The sequence below is a fragment of the Physeter macrocephalus genome, chromosome 20 (genome assembly GCF_002837175.3).
Source record: "Physeter macrocephalus isolate SW-GA chromosome 20, ASM283717v5, whole genome shotgun sequence".
NCBI lineage: Eukaryota > Metazoa > Chordata > Mammalia > Artiodactyla > Physeteridae > Physeter > Physeter macrocephalus.
The window spans coordinates 4,007,249-4,026,777 of NC_041233.1; the positions used below are offsets into that span (position 1 = coordinate 4,007,249).

General features: G+C 47.4%; 1 protein-coding gene across 4 annotated transcripts in view; it reads left to right on the forward strand.

Moving 5' to 3' along the window:
- The window catches only part of MAP10 (microtubule associated protein 10), a 106,522-nt gene that overhangs the window by 65,836 nt on the left and 21,157 nt on the right, over positions 1 to 19,529 (forward strand). The window contains exons 1-2 of one of the 4 annotated variants that reach the window (XR_003677434.2): positions 23 to 604; positions 1,963 to 3,335. The exons of 2 other annotated variants lie outside the window; for them this stretch is intronic. The gene's annotated coding sequence lies outside the window, so the exon portion shown is untranslated. Of the gene's footprint in view, positions 1 to 22; positions 605 to 1,962; positions 3,336 to 19,529 lie in introns of those variants that run through there. One more of the 4 variants, XM_028481053.1, reaches the window with a different exon arrangement.

Sequence of the window (19,529 nt, forward strand, 5' to 3'; positions counted from 1 at the left end):
GAGGAAAACATAGGCAGAATATTCTATGACATAAATCACAGCAATATCCTCACCTCCTAGAGAAATGGAAATAAAAATAAACAAATGGGACCTAATGAAACTTAAAAGCTTTTGCCCAGCAAAGGAAACCATAAACAAGACGAAAAGACAACCCTCATTAAAATTTGACAAAAGTCTCTTCATGTATGATGCCTGGAATCTAAAGCTAACCAAGAAGAAGGTTACTAATCTCGTCTGTTTCCCCTTCAGTCTTATCTGAAGATACCACTTTGGAGTGCATCCTTTCATGACTCTATGTATGTAAATCTCTCTCTCTGTCTCTGCTTCTCTCTCTCTCTCTTTTTTTTTTTTTTTTTGTGGTATGCGGGCCTCTCACTGCTGTGGCCTCTCCCGCTGTGGAGCACAGGCTCTGGACGTGCAGGCCCAGCAGCCTTGGCTCACAGGCCCAGCCGCTCCGCAGCACGTGGGACGCTCCCAGACTGGGGCATGAACCCGCGTCCCCTGCATCGGCAGGCGGACCCTCAACCACTGCGCCACCAGGAAAGCCCTGCTTCTCTCTCTTTTTCTCTCTTTGATGATTATAAAGTCTCTCATCACACACAAGGTAAACCTCCCAGTTTCTTTTGGTTTTTGTTTTGGGTCTTTCGATAAGATTGTATAGCTTGCTTTCATGGGTCCTGTCCCTTTGCTGCTAAATGTTAAAATTATCTTTTTTTTTTTTTTTTTTTTTTTTTTTGCAGTACGCGGGCCTCTCACCGCTGTGGCCTCTCCCGTTGCGGAGCACAGGCTCTGGACACGCAGGCCCAGCGGCCACGGCTCACGGGCCCAGCTGCTCCGCGGCACGCGGGATCCTCCCGTACCAGGGCACGAACCCATGTCCCCTGCACTGGCAGGCGGACTCTGAACCACTGCACCACCAGGGAAGCCCTAAAATTATCTTTAAAATTAGAAACAGTCTTCCAGGATTATATTCAATTCTAACATTCTTGACTCTCTATTCTTTAAACTAGTACTTCTCAAACCATCTTCATCTGAATCAAATGATAAAATGCTTGTAAATGCAGATTCCAGGACTTCCCTGGCAGTCCAGTGGTTAAGACTTCACCTTCCAATGCAGGGGTGCAGGTTCAATCCCTGGTCTGGTAGCTAAGATCCCACATGCCTTGTGGCCAAAACAACAAAAACATAAAACAGAAGCAATATTGTAACAAATTAAATAATGACTTTAAAAATGGTCCACATCAAAAAAAAAAAAAAAAACTTAAAAAAGAATGCAGAGTCCTGTGTCCCCCAAAACTGGATTCAGAATCTCTGAGGGTGCAGCAAAAATCCACAGGTCAATGAATTCCTAGAGGTGGTGCCTGTATACAGTATAAGGCTGACGACACTGCTTTGTACATTTGCTTAAATAGGACCAAATGTGTAATCCCCGCCTGGCTCCTCTGATTCAGGTGGAACAGATCAGCTCCAGCACCTTCCCCCAACCTGTATTTTTCAGCAAGCCCACAGCACTGTCTCAGACCATGTGCAATGACACATGTAGGCCAGCATGTTTCAAGATACATTTTTCTTAATGAGCTGATAGGGCTAAGCCCATCATTGTTTACTCTGGCAAGGCTGAAAACAGCAGCAACCAACAAATATTTTGCCCTTCATGTGGCTGCTTGCAGTGTTCCAGCTGTTGCTTCACCCAGAGAGCATGCCAGGCCTAAGGGTAAACAGACACTTAATTAGGTTAGGGTGAGCTCCAAAAACTTGCAAGCGGGCAAGCCAATAATGCCGCCATGCTTTCTCACCAAGGATACTCCAATGTGTGCTAAGAAATAATTATCCTGAGCTGGGAGAGCTGTGGTTTCTCCCCGCCCCTCCCGGTTTTGAGTGTTTTGTTTGAAATCTATGACCTGATAGAGGATTTAATCACGAGGAATGCAGTGGTACCATTTACCTTCAATCCCGCTGCAGGAGTGGGTGTGTCCAAGGGCCGGGCATCCAGCAACAGACAAGTTTCAACAACCCTTGGTATCAACAGTAGGGGCTGATTAGCAGAAGAATAACACTCCATCCCTGGCCTGGCACAAAACTGAAGACAGACGTGCTCCAACCAGGAAGAGATGCAGTTTGCTGAGAAAAATTCATGCTTGTTAGATCTCACCGTGCCCAGTGGAGCTGTTGTGGACATATTCGATATGTTTCACTATATAGTTTATGGCTGTTATTGTACAAAATGACAACCGTCTGCTCCCCGTCGGCAAGGATCCCAGATGGTCGAGCTGGAGTTCAGTGAGCCTGTTGCTTTCTGAGTGTGGCCAACACTGTGGCACTTCCATCCCTCACGTCAGCCAGACCGAGGGATCCCTGTTCCTTTAAGGACCAAAGGAAACTAGATCACAAACAGACACGTCATTGTGTGTGTGCATCCACTTTAGACGCCATTCATTTTGGTAGGCCTGTGGCCTTTAGCTATTTCCTGTCTGGTTTTGGGTTTTCATATTTTGTTTTCTGTTTTCTTAGACTATGCTCTTATGCTGGTTTTGTGGCGTGTCTGCTTGACCAGGCTAAATTACACGCCCCAGAATTTCCTTTCAAGTACGTGAGAAACTGGGCTGAAAGAGACTCTCTCCTGGGGGGAAGGGAGCTGCAGGCTTTCTGTAGCGCACACACCCCTTCTCCCAGATGTTCTATCAAACACACATCTAGGGCTGTGAAGGGATGAAGACTTCAGATGAAACTGAAGTCTTTAATCACCTGACTGTTAAGTTAGGGAAATTATCCTAGGTAGGCCTTACGTAATCAGCTGGAGAGATCCCTCCCTTTGGACGACGGTTTCAGCCTGTACACGACGGGTCCCAGCCGCTCCTGATCCTGCCGTCCTGATGACCTGCCTTCACAGACTTTGGATCTGCTTAACTAGCCCCAACAATTGCATGAGCCAATTCCTTATAGTAGATCCATGGATCCCTCTATCTATCTGTCTGTCCATCCATCTGTCTGACCAATATCCTTCATCTATCTGTCTACCTATCTATCTATCCATCCTACTGGTTCTGCCTCTGGTTAAACCCTGGCTGATACAGCCGCCAACTCCTTAAGGTCAAGAACGATGCTTTTTGTTTGTTTTTGTTTTTGAATTCACCGTAACACATAGCACAGTGCTCTGTAAATACCTGGCATGTTAAAGAATGTCTCTTGGGTTTTTTAATGAAGTGTAGTTACTGTGTGATTTATTCATCAGATACATATCTGCTTGATAACTCTCGAAGATCCATTCAATGTATCTGTATTTACTCAGCACCTGATAAAGGGAATAGTAGTGTGTGTGTGTGTGTGTGTGTGTGTGTGTGTGTGTGTGTGTGTGGTGTGTGTGTGTGTGTGTGTGTGTTGTGTACATACATGCACACAAGATGAGAGAGAAAACGAGATTCAGCTTTGGGACCTATTCCAGACTGAAGCAGACCCCATGACTTCCTGGCTCTCTCTCAAGCTGCATTTCGTGAACGTGACAGTAACACAGAATTGAGGTTGCTTGACCTGGTTTATTGTTATTCATCTGATGTTCAATTTATCATTCACTCAATTTTCCAGTCATTGTGGCATAAAATGCAAACCTATCCATGCAGAAATATCCATTGAATTCAAATAAATCTTAAAATATTTGACCCACTCAGGCTATCACCTATCATTAGTCCAAAAGATACATTAGGCTATTTGCAAGTGAGGGAATTATGTTACATATTTAAAAATACCAAGAGAAGATCCTGTCTGTCAGGAATGCATTTGAAGTAGTAACAGAAAGAGGCTGATGTGTTCAAAGGGGATTGAAGAAGGAAGCCTAAATTTAAGGGGAAGCCTGACAAAGTGGCCAGGTAGTCATCCAATCTAATCTTGGGAGTTTGGGCACCGTGCCTGGAATGGCATTCTGCAGGACTGAGTGGCCTTTGACCCTACAAGAAAATACCTGGGCTGCTGGACACGCCTGCTGGACCTGGGCACTGGGGGGAAAAAGTCTCTGGGTCTCATTTCCCCACATACGTAAAGGGAGGGCTGGCTTCAGTGACAGCTGACCACACACAGGGGCATTTTTCCTAGACTAGTAAGAGGATTTTGGCAGAAGGTTTTAGCCTCTTATGAACAAAGACAATGTGCAGATCTGGGCATGGGTTAACAACCATGGGAAGTTGATCCTTTTTAGATCTGATTTGACTAACTCATTAAATATCATGACGTAACTTCTGGCTCCCCGTTATAAGACGCAGATCCTAGTTAACACAGCATAATAAGCTAATTTCCTGTTACGATGTGATCTTTGAAATGAGCTTTTAATGATTACTTTTACAAAGCAGCCACGGATGTTTAGCCTATCACGTTGGCCCATGAGCCGAGCAATCCCATACTGGGATGATGATGGTGATGATAAGTACCCTTTTGCTAGTGGACATGGTTCCTTCTACCCCAACCAGAGATCATTTCCACAAGAAACTCTCTTGACTTCATTTAAGTGCAAAGTCTTCTTTTTGCTCCCTTCTACCTTAAGCTAGAATATCCAGAGGAGATTGTCTCCTCCATGCCACATTCCTAGCTGCATCCTCAAATAATTTCTCTCCAGACTGTTGAGCTGCTTACCCTGGAGGCATGACCCTCCCTGTTCAGCTGGAGGTGGGTGCTCTCACCGAGGAGCTGGCCTCAGCTCTGCAGCATCTCTACAGATACTAGGGAGGGGGAAATGATTGGTGATGGGAACGCCCCCATGAGATAAGACGGATCATTCATTTCTCATCCTTTTGTTCCTTTGATGGCTCTGGAAGGAATGAATGGAGGGTCGAAAGAGCAGGTGTGCCCTGGGGCTGTGGGTGCATCCTTGGCTGTCCCTGGGGAAGGACAGCTCGATGGGAGAGCCCACCGTAGAGTGAGGGCTGAGGCTTTGCCTTCCGGGGCCATTGCAGTGACCATTTCTGAAAACTAGCAGATGTCTGCAGACGACTAAAACGTCAAGGTGCTAATGTCACAATTCAGGGATTGGGGAGGGAGGAAAATTGCAGTAACTGCTCAGGGAGTTTAATCCATAGTGGGAAAACGGATCGCCTATGGGCTAGATGTGACCCGTGGACGTGTTTTGCTTTTCCCCAACAAAGTTGGGCCACACTGTTTTCAAAAATATTCAATTGTGCCTCCCTATTTCAAAACAGATTTCACATAACATTTGCAAATTCCAGCTTCTCTTGAAGAATTGGGAAGCCTGGTGCCGCAGAACTGCCATTCCCACGTGCAGTAACCTACAGGCACCCCTTCCCACAGGGGCGCGCTTCAATTCCACTGTTCTCGGTTGTCTACCCAACGTGGAGCCCAAGGGCGACCCTGTGTGTCATCATACATGTTTAATATGCAAACAGACAATGCTGAAAGAACACAACTTAAGGAGCTTTTGTGAAACAAATTGGACGTTTCTACCCATGATAAATAATATAACTAATGATAAATGATGTACATCTCCCATTTGTATTATCTCCCTGGCCTTGTTGGTATTGGAGTCTGTGAACCACACCTTTAATTAGTTGGAGGGACTCCTTGAGCTGCTGGGGGAAGGGCAAGTCTCTGGGCACTTCTGGAATAAAGGAGGAGGAGGTAGGGTGACCAACTATCCCCGTTTCCCCAGATCTGAGGGGTTTCCTGAGATGTGAAACTTTCAGTACTAAAACCAGGAAAGTTCCAAGTCAACTGGAAGGTCAGTCACTCTAGGAAGAGGCTCAGCAGAGGTGGTCCAGGGACCACCAAATAAGCCCCACCTTCCTCACAGCCTCGCGCCCCGTCACTCTCTGCCGAGAAATGCTGGTTCCCCGGGGGCCCCGCGACCTCACTGGCGACTGTACACAAGGGATACGGGTGGGCCTCCTTACCTCTGTGTTCCTGGAACAGACCTAGCTGTGGGTTTCAGCTTGGGGTTCCTTTGAGAAACTCCCAAGTTGGCAGTCGCTGTAGTCTGCCTGTCTCTGAGAGCCTCACCCCAGCCTCTCTCTGAGATGGAGAAAGAAGGGCTGTAGGGGCCTGGAGAGGACGGCAGCGACACAAAAGAAAGTTGTTTGGCCTGGTATTCATCTGGTTTCCCGTTTAGATCACTCTGCTAGAATATTTCCTGAAGTCATCTCTAAGAGAAAATTACCAGCTCTCCCTGCCAGAAGAGGGTCTGTAGCATCGCCTCTTTCGGGTCCTTTTCCTCCACAGGCTGGGTGTCCCCCAGCTTCCTCCTAACAACCCCTGTCCTCCCCCATCTCAGCTCAGCACAGCACGCTCCTCCCTGGAGACTCTCTTCTCCTCCAGCTCCACCTGACTTGGTCACCACCATGAGTTCTGCGTCCCCTGGGGCCCCCGCGTCCCCGTGACCCAGCTCTGTGTGTGCATGTGATTCAGATTTCACTGGTTTGGAATTCCTAATAATTCCATCTGGGCTGAGCTGAGTTTTACTGTGGCTTCTATTTTATGAGGAAAGGTTTTCACAAAACAAATGAATACTGACAACAAAATTACAAGGATGTTTCGTTTAATAAAGAGATCAACTTGCCAAAATGCTATCCCTGCTTTGGGGTCTGGTTCTAGCCCCTTGACAGATGGAGTGTCTGGCCCACAAGTTATGCCGGGCTGCTTCTGTCTCCTCTTCTTAAAACCTTCCCTCTCCATCCCCAGGGCTCAACCCCCCTGCCCTCTCCCCCCTCTGACCCTCATGGTAGTTCTGTGCCTTTTTTACCCCACATTAGTCACTTCTCTAGCAAATTCTCTGTAGAGAGCTCTGTGAGTTGCACAGCTCTTACATCCAACGTTTTGACCTCACCCTCCTCTGGGGCCTCCGGCCACTGTTCTGACCAGTCACCAGGAGACACAGCACTGCACATGCTCTGACCAACTCCACGTGGTACAGTCCCCTGTGCCTCACCCGCGCCCGTGCCCTGCGTCCCCTTCCCGGTCAGTGCTGCTGCATGAGATGCTCCATGACCCACCAGGTGCCCACACCTGCTCAGCCCAAAGTGTGGGAGGGTTAACACCTGTGGGGAAAGTTATGTCCCATAGGACCAGAGCCAAAGGATAGTTCTTCTCTTCTGGAGCGGCTGCCCTGAAACGTGTTTATATTTACAGCCCCAGGGAACATGGTCCCATGTGACAAGCACTCAGTGGAGGCTGATGGGCCGTGCATCCTGGTGTGGCTCTCCATCCTTCCCTGCCTCTCTTTCCTGCTCCCCTGGGATTATAATGCCTAATGAAACAGTGACCTATCAGCTTTGGCCTCAGGAGGTGTTTTCTGACGAACCCAGGCTAAGACACCATATTTCTGTCGTATTGCCCTCCCTGTCACTTCCTACCTCCCCTGCCTTTGAGTGTCTTGGAGCCAAACCAAGATGGAGACTTGGAGATAAGTCCCAGGGACCAGTCAGTGGGCAACACGTGGGGTCCGGTGGCCCTTAGTTCAGGAGGAGGAATCATGAGAGCAGGGTAGAGAGCTCCGGAACTGACTGTGGTGTTAGCCGTCTCTTCCAGAGGGTACTTGTTTTTGTTTCCTTTGTTGATACTAAATGATTATCATTTTACATTGTATTGCGTTGTTTTACACTGATGCCTCATTGTGTACATTTTTCATTGTTGCTGAGTAAATAGCGCACATAAATTTTATTTCCCAACATGTGCATGGTCCCTGCACGTTTCCTTTTTCTGTAAGAGCTTAGAAATTACAAAGCATCGGGTCCTGGGAGCATCAGCTGAGCACCCGTCTCAAGAGGCAACTCCAGCCCGCCTTACCATTCGGCTTCCAAGTTACATGAGAAAACACAGCATCTTTTCTTTTCCTTAAGCCAAGAGGGCTCATGGTTTTCTAGCACGTGCAGCAGAGAGTCCTAATTGCTGCACAGAATCTGTGGCAGCGATTTGCTAGTAGTCAGTAAACTTAAAAGTAATAAAATGCTTCCCTTAAAATATTTAAAAATTTTGATTGTTCAAATAGGATATACCCCAACTAGTCTAAAAAACGTTTTGTATTATTACTTGAAAAACTAGGAATAGGGCTTCCCTGGTGGCGCAGTGGTTGAGAGTCCGCCTGCCAATGCAGGGGATGAGGGTTCGTGCCCTGGTCCGGGAAGATCCCACATGCAGCGGAGCGGCTGGGCCCGTGAGCCATGGCCGCTGAGCCTGCGCATCCGGAGCCTGTGCTCCGCAACGGGAGAGGCCACAACAGTGAGAGGCCCGTGCACCGCAAAAAAAAAAAAAAAAACTAGGACTAGAGTTACCGTATGATCTAGCAATCCCACTCCTGGGCATATATCTGGAAAAGATGAAAGCTCTAATTCGAAAAGATACATGCACCCCAGTGTTCATAGCAGCACTATTTATGCCATTTACAGCAACATGGATGGACCTAGAGATGATCATAGTAAGTAAATCAGACAGAGATAGACAAATATCATATGATATCACATATGTGGAATCTAAAATATGATACAATTGAACATATTTACAAACTAGAGAAAGATTCACAGATGTAGAAAACAAACTTATGATTACCAAAGGGGGGAGGAGAGGAGGGGTAAATTAGGAGTTTGGGAGTAACAGATACACACGACTATATATAAAATAGATAAACAACAAGGACCTACTGTATGGCACAGGGAACTGTATTCAATACCTTGTAATAACTACAATGGAAAAGGGTCTAAGAAAAGAATATATATATATGTATAACTGAATCACTTTTCTGTACACCTGAAACATTGTAAATCAACTATACTTCAATAAAAAATTACATTAATGAAAAGGTTTTGTATTTTTTAATACTTCTAGAGAATGACTTGTATGGTGTGCCACGTCCGGTTGCATGTAGCAGGTCTGTAATTTAGGGACATGAGTTGTCAGCAGGCAGGGCTTGTCCCCTTCTGCCCAGGAAGCCCCCCCAGCCTCAGTCTCCAGCTCCGTGTCCTGATCACTCAGGAGGCACTGCTGACTTATCATGGGGAGACTTTAAAACGGTTCTAGGACAGTCGGGGTTCTAGACACGGGGTTCTACAAGCCACTCCTGGGTGTTGGGGGCTTACCAGTCGAATGACAGCTAGAAACAGATGTTGATTTAATCCCAGGGAACCTTCTCCAAATCCAGCACAGAATTTGAGAAAAGCAATAACAGAAGCAAGAGAAGGAAGTGGGGGAAGGCTGACATTCTTTCCACATGTTACATGTGAGTGTAGTCTTCCCTCACATTCCTTGTAAATGTTTTATTTATTTATTTATTTATTTATCTGTGGTACGCGGGCCTCTCACTGTTGTGGCCTCTCCCGTTGCGGAGCACAGGCTCCGGACGCGCAGGCACAGCGGCCATGGCTCACGGGCCCAGCCGCTCCGCGGCATGTGGAATCTTCCCATACCGGGGCACGAACCCGCGTTCCCTGAATCGGCAGGCGGGCTCTCAACCACTGCGCCACCAGGGAGCCCTAATTATTATTTTTTATTCTATTTTTTTGTAAATGTTTTGAATGCCGCTGAATTGTACACTTTAAAACGGTGAATTTTATGTGAATTTCACCTCAATGCGCCACCAGGGAAGCCCTAATTATTATTTTTTATTCTATTTTTTTGTAAATGTTTTGAATGCCGCTGAATTGTACACTTTAAAACGGTGAATTTTATGTGAATTTCACCTCAAAAAAATAATTTCCTTAATATAAAATTCATCATTTAAACAATCTTAACGTGTACAATTTGGTGGTTTTTTAAAGCATATTCACGATGTTGTACAACCGTCACCACTATCTATTTGCAGAACAATTTCATCACCTTCTGAAAAACCCCTTACCCATTAAAAGTAGTCATTGCCCATTTTTCCCCTCCCCCAGCCTGAGGCAACCGATTAAAAAAAAAAAAAGAGAGAGAGAGAGAGCAGGAAGCGGGGCGATGGGGCCATGTTTGTGTCGCTCTGAGCCTGGCCCCAGGCGTGGGCTGCACGGGGTGCATCACCTCTAGGTGGCGCTCGCCCCTGCTGCCCGGGTGCGGGTCCGCTGACAGCGCGGAGGACCCTCGCGCCCCTGCGGCCGGGCGGTTGGGAAGCTTGAGAGGAGGCGGGCCCTGGGGTCACCTGTTTCAGTTCTGAAAATGTCACTGGAGGGGAGCTCTCAAGTGACATTGGAGCCGTCACTCCCTTATACTCTTCGCCGACTCCCATCACGGGTTTTGTTTCATTGGGGTAAAACACAAATAACATACAATTTCCCATCCTCAGCTCAGTGTAGAGTTCCGCGGTATTCAGTACATTCACATCGTGGGCGCCCATCATCAGCACCATCCATCCGCAGAACCTTGTCATCTCCCCAAACTGAGATCGTCCCTATGAAACAACCTCCCAGTCCCTCTCCCCAGCCCCTGGCAGCCACCCTCTACTTCCTGTCTCTATGAAGTTGGCTCCTACGCGAGAATCATACAGTATTTGTCCTTTTGTGACCGGCGTATTTCACGTAGAGTAAGGGCTTCAAGCTTCATCCATGCTGTAGCAAGTATCAGAATTTCCATCCTTTTTAAGGCTGAATAAATCACAGAATACTGAAGCTCAAGATTCTGAAAATGTTGCTCCTTTTGCTAAGAGGAAAAACAGCTGAAAACCAGTGGGTTGTCAGCTGCGCTAAGGGCTGACCGAGACCCTCCGCGGCTGCTGCCGGTGACCACAGGGGGTCGCGGGGGCAGGGGGCGGGGAGGAAGCAGAACCCTGTTACTTCACCCGGGGCAGCTGCCTTCATCAATCCTGTACTGGGCTTCTGTGCATGCTTCACTGGGGGAAGGGAATTTTGCTGCTCAAAATAGCTTGAAAATCCCTAGTCACACCTTTTTAATCCTCTCCCTTCTCCCACATTCCTGCCCCCAACCTTTCACTCCCCAGCTAATCCTTCCTGAGTAGGTATCAAGGTTTCCACCTTCTCCTGGCTCTATGAGAAGAGGTCAAGAATCCACTCCCTCCCTCCATGTTCGCTGGCCCCAGGAGGGATTGAGTTCAGCTCTGAGCACACATTACCACTAAAGAAATTACTATGGGATCTGTTACTATGAGATCTGTTCACTGGACTTGAAAACTAGTTTCACAGGCTGAAATGCAACTTACTCAAGGCTTTTCCCTCCCCGTCGCTATCTGGATCACTCCCACACCGGGAAGAAAGCCAGAGGTTGTAATAATGATAAATAGAAAGGCCACACCCTGCACTCCAAGCTCTCTGAATCGTATCCAGACTCCTGTCTTCCTTCACAGACTTTGTGGCTACAGGAGGAGGCGCCTTCCATTCTTCCAAACACACCCTAAGCCTCCCCACTTTTGTTCATTTGCTAAACACCTTTTCTCCCGCTAGAAAGGGCTTCATCTCTCAGCATCCACCTGCCACCGCCTGCCTATTCTACCCATTCTGGGGTTTGCTGGTTTCCATACTGGCCTTTTGGTGCAGACTCATGGGAACTAGAACCCCTCCAACCCCCGTAGGAATGTGTGTCATACCTGCTTTGAAACTGACGACTAGGGAAATGGAGGGTTTGGCCCCAACACCTAGATTCTGCTTGTAACTTTCCTTTATAGTCTATTTTTTTTTTTTTTTTTTTTGTGGTATGCGGGCCTCCCTCTGCTGTGGCCTCTCCCGTTGCGGAGGACAGGCTCCGGATGCGCAGGCTCAGCGGCCATGGCTCACGGGCCCAGCCGCTCCGCGGCACGTGGGATCCTCCCAGACCGGGGCGCGAACCCGGTTCCCTTGCATCGGCAGGCGGACGCGCAACCGCTGCGCCACCAGGGAAGCCCCTCCTTTATAGTCTAATTCTGACAAAACTTACTGCTGACAACTCCACCCTACTGTTCTGGGAAGTCACTGCCAGAAACTTTAATTAAAGGTCTGCCTGTCTCGTATACTGAGGCTAAAGGTCTAGCGGAAGCTGACTCATCTGCAGTCTTAGACCTATTTGGTTCTAATCCGTTTATGTCGTGTCCTCAGGCTATGTCATTCTTTTAAAGGTTGTGCCCTGCCCGGTCCCCTCCTGTTTCACAATGATCTAGGTCATCAATAAATTTTCATCGTCTAACTTAATTTAGCAAAACTTTAAAGTTTTAAGTTACTAAAAGTCTGGGGCAACTATTTTGAAGTAGACATGCCATGAAACATAATTACTCCTAAAGAGTTCACCTAAAAAAATCTCATCTCATTTATATTTAATTTACTTATAAAAATTTCATCATAACAATTTCATTTTCTTGCTGACAAATTTTGTAACAGAGATAGGCTCTTATTTGACTTCCAGTAAACCTAGGTACAATAAAAGTATTATACTTAATGCTGATGACTCTAAAGACATGTTTGTATTAACTAAACTAAATAAATTTAAACTAACTTTAATGCCAAAAAAAAAAAAAAGAAAGAATGTCTGCCTGTCTCAAGACCACTGTGCGATCTCAATTCCAAAGACTTAACCAAGATGGTTCATTTTGTCAATGTTTGTTTTTGAATGAAGTAATATGGGAGGCCTCAACTGCAGTCAAGATGGAAAACCCCCTTCATCAGGGAAATACTCCAACCCCTGGACTTGCAAGGGACTCCAGCCAGTACTTTTGTGCCCAGGGTCTGATGACCCAAAACAAATATACTAAGTGGACAGGGAGTCACAAGGCGTCACAGCATTTCCCTGCATGGAAACCTGACTGCAGCTACAGCCCATGCGGATTTCACTGCAAACTCTCTAATCGCTAATAATTATCTTGGACTCCGTTTGTCAGTGCTTCCTTTGGCCATGTCGCCTGGTAATTGCAACCAATACGTGCATGTTTGATCTCCAGGCTGCTTAGGTGGATCTGCAGGCCATCTTTGCTGGGTGCTTTGGTGAATGGCAAGCTGCAAAGAAAGTTCCTAATCATGCCCTAAGAAACCACCTGCCTTACCTCTCAGTTAGCCTCAGTCAGCCTCAGTCCAAGCCTCCCAGGTCCCCTACTGACACCTAGACTTACCTCACACTGCCCTCTTCAATCCCCCAGACGTCTGCCCTGGGCCCTGGGGAACTCAGGTGTGTCCTCAGTCAAGTCCTCTATATTTGTGACTGCTTCAGTGAAAGCAGTCTCCCTTCTTGCTCCAATGGATACATGGCTGCCCTTGGAGGACACTGCTTCCCCTGTAGCCCTCCTAAGTGGTGCCTCTTAGTTTTTCCCACCTCCCATGTACTTGGGCCTGGAGTAATATAAAAGCCCTCCTGGTTCTTCATTGCCACTTCCAGAGCATTGCTTCTCTGTCCTCCAAAACAAAAGCAAAGCAAACCAAACGATAAAACAATCCAGAGCTTCCCTGGTGGCGCAGTGGTTGAGAGTCCGCCTGCCGAAGCAGGGGGCACGGGTTCGTGCCCCGGTCTGGGAAGATCCCACATGCCGCGGAGCGGCTGGGCCCGTGAGCCATGGCTGCTGAGCCTGCGCGTCCAGAGCCTGTGCTCTGCAACGGGAGAGGCCACAACAGTGAGAGCCCCGTGTACCGCAAAAAAAAAAAAACAAAAAAAAAAACAAAAACCAATCCAGCTCCTACAAAGAACGTGCTATCTGATTATTCCACGGCCACTACTCCTCCTTTGTGCAGCCGACTTGTGGCCATGCGCCCTTATCATGAATGATTTTACACCTAGCCCACTGATTCCTGTCTGCTTCTTGGCAAATTCAACACTCACATTGGTAACTCCCCCCATCCGCCCCCCATCTTCACCCTCTCAGATCCTCCATCTCCTCCTCCTCCTCCCACCCCAGACTCCCACCTCAAGGTCACGCTCTATCTTGTCATCACCAAAACGGCATCAGCTCTAAATTCTTGCTTTCCACCATCCTATTCTCTGATCACAGCCTCTCATCTTTGGGGCTTACCTGCCCTAGTTTCGTTCTCCAACACTTCTTTGCTAGGACCTCTGATCAAGGAGCCCACCACCGTTCCCCTCTCTGTCCTTCCTTTCCCCTAATATCCTCACTTCCTTCCTACTTAACTTAGATTCTGTGACCTGTTATTATTACCGCAGCCCCCTTACCATTCTCTTCCCCTATCTCACTGACCAGGAAAAACCCCAAATGTAGTTAAATCCAACTCTCCACCTGCTGCACACCTGCGTCTGAGCAGCTGAATATAGATACAGAGAAAAGACACAGCCATGCTGAGGGGTCTTTCTTTGATATTATCACCACAGAGCTCAAGTGGGCCCTCAGCATGACTCCTGATCATACTACACTCCACCGGCAGCACGACCCCCTCCTCTCACTGGAGCTCTATTTCATTAGGAAAGTAGAAGCTCACAGGAGATGTCTTCATCCACCCATCACCAAATCCATCTGTATCCTCTGGTCCCATCCTGTATCCTCTGGTCCCATCTTCTCTCTTCCTCCTGTGACAATTGATCATAATGGTAAGAGGACAAAGAACTAACATTTATTGAGTGCTTACTTTTCCAAGCACAGTTCTAAGTGCTTTACACCCGTTGACTCACTTAACCCTCATCACAATCCTGTGTGACGAATACATTATCATTTTTATTTCACAGATAAGGAAACAGAGGCACAGGAAGGGCAAACTGTATGTGTTTTTTTTTCTTTTTCTTTCTTTTTTTTTTGGCCATGCTATGTGGCTTGCGGGATCTCAGTTGCCCGACCAGGGATTGAAACCAGGCCACGGCAGTGAAAGCCTGGGATCCTAACCACCAGGCCACCAGGGAACTCCAAGCACCTGTGTGTGCTTTTATTTAAGAGACCATTTGTCCCCTAAATTTATGTACTCTCACCTCCTCAAGGGCAATGCTCCTAACCCTAACCCTAACCCTTAACTTTTCCCTTCCCATTGCTTCCTCTCTGCTAGATTATTCCCATTAGCATGCAAACTTGCTGAAACACCCTACATCTTAAGTAAAAATATGCCCCTGTCTTCCAGTTATTGGTACATTTCTCTGCTCCCTTAGATGGCTAGCTTCCTTTAGAAGTCCTCTTCTCTCCTGAACCTTCTCCAGTCAGACCTCCATACCCATCATTGAAGGAAACCCACCCATCAAGACTGCCAATGACCAACATCGCCAAATCCTGTCTTTCTCACCTCTCAACAACCATTCCCTTCTAGCACCTTTAAGCCAAGGGGACTGCTTTCTCTTGGTCCTCCCACTTCTCTGGCTCCTACTTCTCAGACCCCTTTGTAGGCTCCTTCTCATCTCCCTGACCTAGAAATATTGGAGCGTCTTACAGCTTTCTGTCTTTTCTTGCTACACTCACCCTCTAGATAATCTCCATACTGTGTTTTCTTATCAGCACCCAAAGCAGCTTCACTGTCTTTCTCAAAGTTGGCTAACCAGCGCCCTTCTGCTTTCAGCTTCCTCTGTGTTGAGGAGTCACTCTGCATTTCGCTGTTTCTTCCTGAGCTGCATCCACCTGGAACTTTGCCCGGTGGCAGCCTCACCAGTGTAATAATAATGATCAAAATGAAGCAAACCTTGGACTTCCCTGGTGGCGTAGTGGTCAAGAATCCACCTGCCAGTTCAGGGACACGGGTTCGAGCCCTGGTCCGGGAAGATCCCACATGCCACAGATCAACTAAGCCCGTGCGCCACAACTACTGAGCCTGCGCTCTAGAGCCCGTGCTCCGCAACAAGAGAAGCCACCACAGCGAGAGGCCCGCGCACTGCAAGGAAGAGTAGCCCCGCTCACCGCAGCTAGAGAAAGCCCGCGTGCAGCAACGAAGACCCAACACAACCAAAAATAAATAAATAAATACATAAATTTATTATTTTTTTAAATGAAGCAAACCTTGAAGTCTGAGTCGTTCTAGAAGGCTCAGATGTCCAGGTCAGCATCTTGACTCTCCTCCTGTCGACCTCACCTAGTTTTTGGAGAACTGTCTTGTATATGGACTGTAGGTTAGTGACAAACTGTCAGTAACAGTGGCAGTATCAACTTAGAGGAAAAAACTAAAAACCCATTGACTAGGAAGACTATTTTGGAATTAAAAACATACAATCTAATATGAGCTGGGTCACCCAGCCAGGTTGGCAGGTAGATGGCGTGCCATTTCACCTAACATCTTCTTACTTAGCACTGAAGCCAGGTGCAGAAAAGACTCAAGTGCTCTTTAGCCTAATAATGCTGGGTTTCACAAGGGGCAAGTTCCCATCCATGACAATGACAGAAATGTTCTTTTCCGAGAGCAAAACTAGACTGTGCTCTCTCCCAGAAAGGATGAATGCTGGCCTCTGTTTGCTCCTCCTTAGATTTGGGAGGAACGTGGCCTCCAGTCTTGCTGGTCAGGAAGCAGATGAGGAAGTGGTACCTTCCCTCCAGCTTCTGGGACACTCCGTTGAGCCCTCTTCCTTGCCCCTTTCCCACTAAACGATACACTAGGGGAAAAGGGACTCGTGGGCGTCAAACCAGAGGCTCCAGGCTCGAGGAGGGCACTTCAGAATCTCCTTCTCCTTCGGGAAAGAGAGGAATTTCCTGAGGGTGGGGAGGAAGGCACCAGACTGAGGGATGGAAGGACGGCGCTGTAGAAAAAGAAAGTAGTGTTGCAGAGAGAGAGACCTGAGAGGTGCCCTCTTTTCCAAACCTGCAGGGTGTGGGTCCCTGCTCTCCTGGGGTGCAAAGGGATGACTATGTTGGACCAAGTTATAGCATCTGCTTGGAGATCTGACCATCTCTGGAGTAGAGAACGTTGAGTTCCCACCACGGTGGTGGCCGGGTGTGGAGATGGGGGTGTATTGGGGCAAACAGGACTGTACCAGGGAGACTGGGAAAGCCAGAGGCACCTAGGAAAAGAGGGGCAAAATCGTATTCCTCTCCCAGATAAGATTCCAGGGTGCTGGGGGCTGCTTCATTCCAGGGCCATATAAATGCCATCATGCAAATTTAGAAAAAGAAGCCCGAAACGGGGAGGTCACAGGCATCTGGGCCGATGACGCAGCTCTAGGAGTGGAGGGGCCGGTGGAGCCTAACCACCTTTCCCCCTGAATGGAGCAACTTGCCACTTGTGTAACCCCCGCCTCCCGATTGCTTCCCATAAATGACCAAGTAACCGCTAGAGTCAGAATATGAGGGACCCCGTCAAAGCCTGGATGTAAGAACCTTCATTACATTTTTGAGAGCTTCCTGCAGGCCACGCACTGAGCTAGAACTTTCCTTTCACCGCCTCCTTCAGCCCTCCCCAGAAGCTGTTGATCACAACACCTGCTCCTCTGCAAAGGAGGCTTCTGAGGCTTCTTGAGTTGAGTGGTCTGTCCCAGGATCAACAGCTAGTAGCCAGCTGAGCCCCAGATCACCAGCTTCTCTCTCCGTCTCTACTCATGTTTGGAAGGCTGGCTCCTCTGACTGAATTGATGCAAGAGGTTGTACCTGTTTACTGTTCTTTTTGCTTTATTTCACCGGTTCTCATCAAACTACCTGCAGATTCGGGTTAGGTCAGAGTCCTAGGAGGTGGTGGATCCGAAAAGGTCTGCCTTCCAAGCCCGGGTCCCCCCACGGCATCACCCCCCACCCCCAGTGCTGGGTTTGTCTTCTCCTGCCCAAGTCTGATGACCTTAAGAGCACCACCCATCTGGTGTGGCCCGGGGGACAGAGCATCTCTCTTCCCCAAGATGCCTCATGTCAGCTGTCCACTCAGGGCATCGTGGCTCCAGGGACACTGCAGACAGCCCCCATCAACTTTTCTGCTTCTCAGTCTGAGTGGGAACTTGTGGTGACCGATCTCAAGTACAGCTGCTCCTTGCTTATCCTCCCCAATGAAGAAATAGTCATTGAGCCAGTTTGTTTTACAGTCTCTCATCTTCACTCTTAAGAATCCTCTGTGGGAGCTGTATATGGCTTCTTCAAGTTCTTGTTATTCATCTGTCTGTGGAATGAACTATCTCAGAAGGATGAAATACGTATGCAGATGGGTCTGTTGAGATTTATATGTGTGTAGCTTTTATTCACAAATATTATCAAATTGTTGACTGTTTATGTTCATGCCACTCTTAATGAATAGTTTATATAGACAGTAAATTGGTAAAAATAATGTTATGTCTCAATAATTCCCACTGAGGAAGCAAACTGATGAGTCTGATTGTCTTTCACGCGCCTGTCCAGACGGAAGTTAGGGACACCAGGGTCCCCTAGCAGGTGGTTCTCTCTTCCCATCTTGAGACTGTGCAGTCCCCTGCATCCTGGGCTACGTACAAACAGTCTTGTTGGTTGCTCAGGGTAGAGCAGAGAGCTGCTGGGTGAATCCTGTGACACAGCACTAGCACCCCTACCAGGAAGGGCCCGGCCCCCCCATCCCCTCAATGCCCCCCCGCCCACCCCCGTCATCCTCCAGCCTATAATTAAGAGATTAAGAGATACAAGATTAGAAAGAGGTGAATAAGGAAGGAATGCAGGGAACTTGAGGTCTGCTTCCTGGACAGCTGAAGGTAAGGAGTTAAAGAGGGTTTGATGTTAAACCTCCCTTAGATAAAAATAAGACTCGGAACTGAGTCAAGCTGAGTCCAGTGGACTTTCCAGCATAAAATGTGGTTCTGATTAAATCGAAGCCTGCGTCCTTAAGATGGTACCAGAATGCCATTAAATGGTGATCGGAAGCCATTACATTTAGGTGCGATGTTCCCCAGTTCCCTAAGTCCTCCCTTCTTCTCGCCCTGCCTCTCTCCCTCTTCCTTCCCTCCTCTTTGTTTTCTTTGTTCTCTCTTTCTTTCCTTTTCCCACTTTCTTTCATTGAATAAATATGTATTCGTGACCAACTCTGTGCAAAGCAAGCCCTCCAAACGTTCATATTTTCACTCTTATCCAATTGCATCTTTCTCTGAATCCTTAAAAAAAGAGAGGATAAATAAACTTCTGTGCATCCCATGGAACCAGGCAAGAAGCGACTAGAAACAAAGAGGCCAGTTTTGTTGACTTGTGCCAACCTGGATTAAGCTATAAGCTACTGCTCGTACAACAATCCACTGGCATTGCCAACCCAGAAAAGAGCAGATGCAATTAGTTTTAAAAGTAAAACTCCCAAATGGGCTAAGCTGGAAACACCTCAACACAAATGAAAAGTGATAACTTGGGTCATAGAAGAGGCAAAACCCCAAAGACAGGGAAATATAGGTTGTCTCTCTAATTCATTCTTCTGCTGATACACCTTCAGAAAGAGTTTCCAGTCAACTCCCTATCACTGTTAACCATAAAAGAATTAGAAGGTGATGTGTAGAAGGAAGACCGTAAAATCTGCTTTGTTTCTCTATATTTCAAAATCTCGCTCCAAATATCGGGCAGGTCACTTCTGATACCAGGACCTTCCCATGGGACACCCAGTGACAACCCAAAAGGGCTGATTCAATACATAGTCTGCAAATATTTCTCAGCTAGCATTTAATGGGCATCTCTATCAATAAAGAGCTCTGAATTCCCAAACTATTTCAGTCCCACATTTATGACAACCTCCTCTTTAATTGTGGGTATCAGACACAGATTCTTCTTTCCGTGAAGTTTGAGTTTGCTGGCTCTCCCGTTAGTACTTACACAAACGAATGTCAGC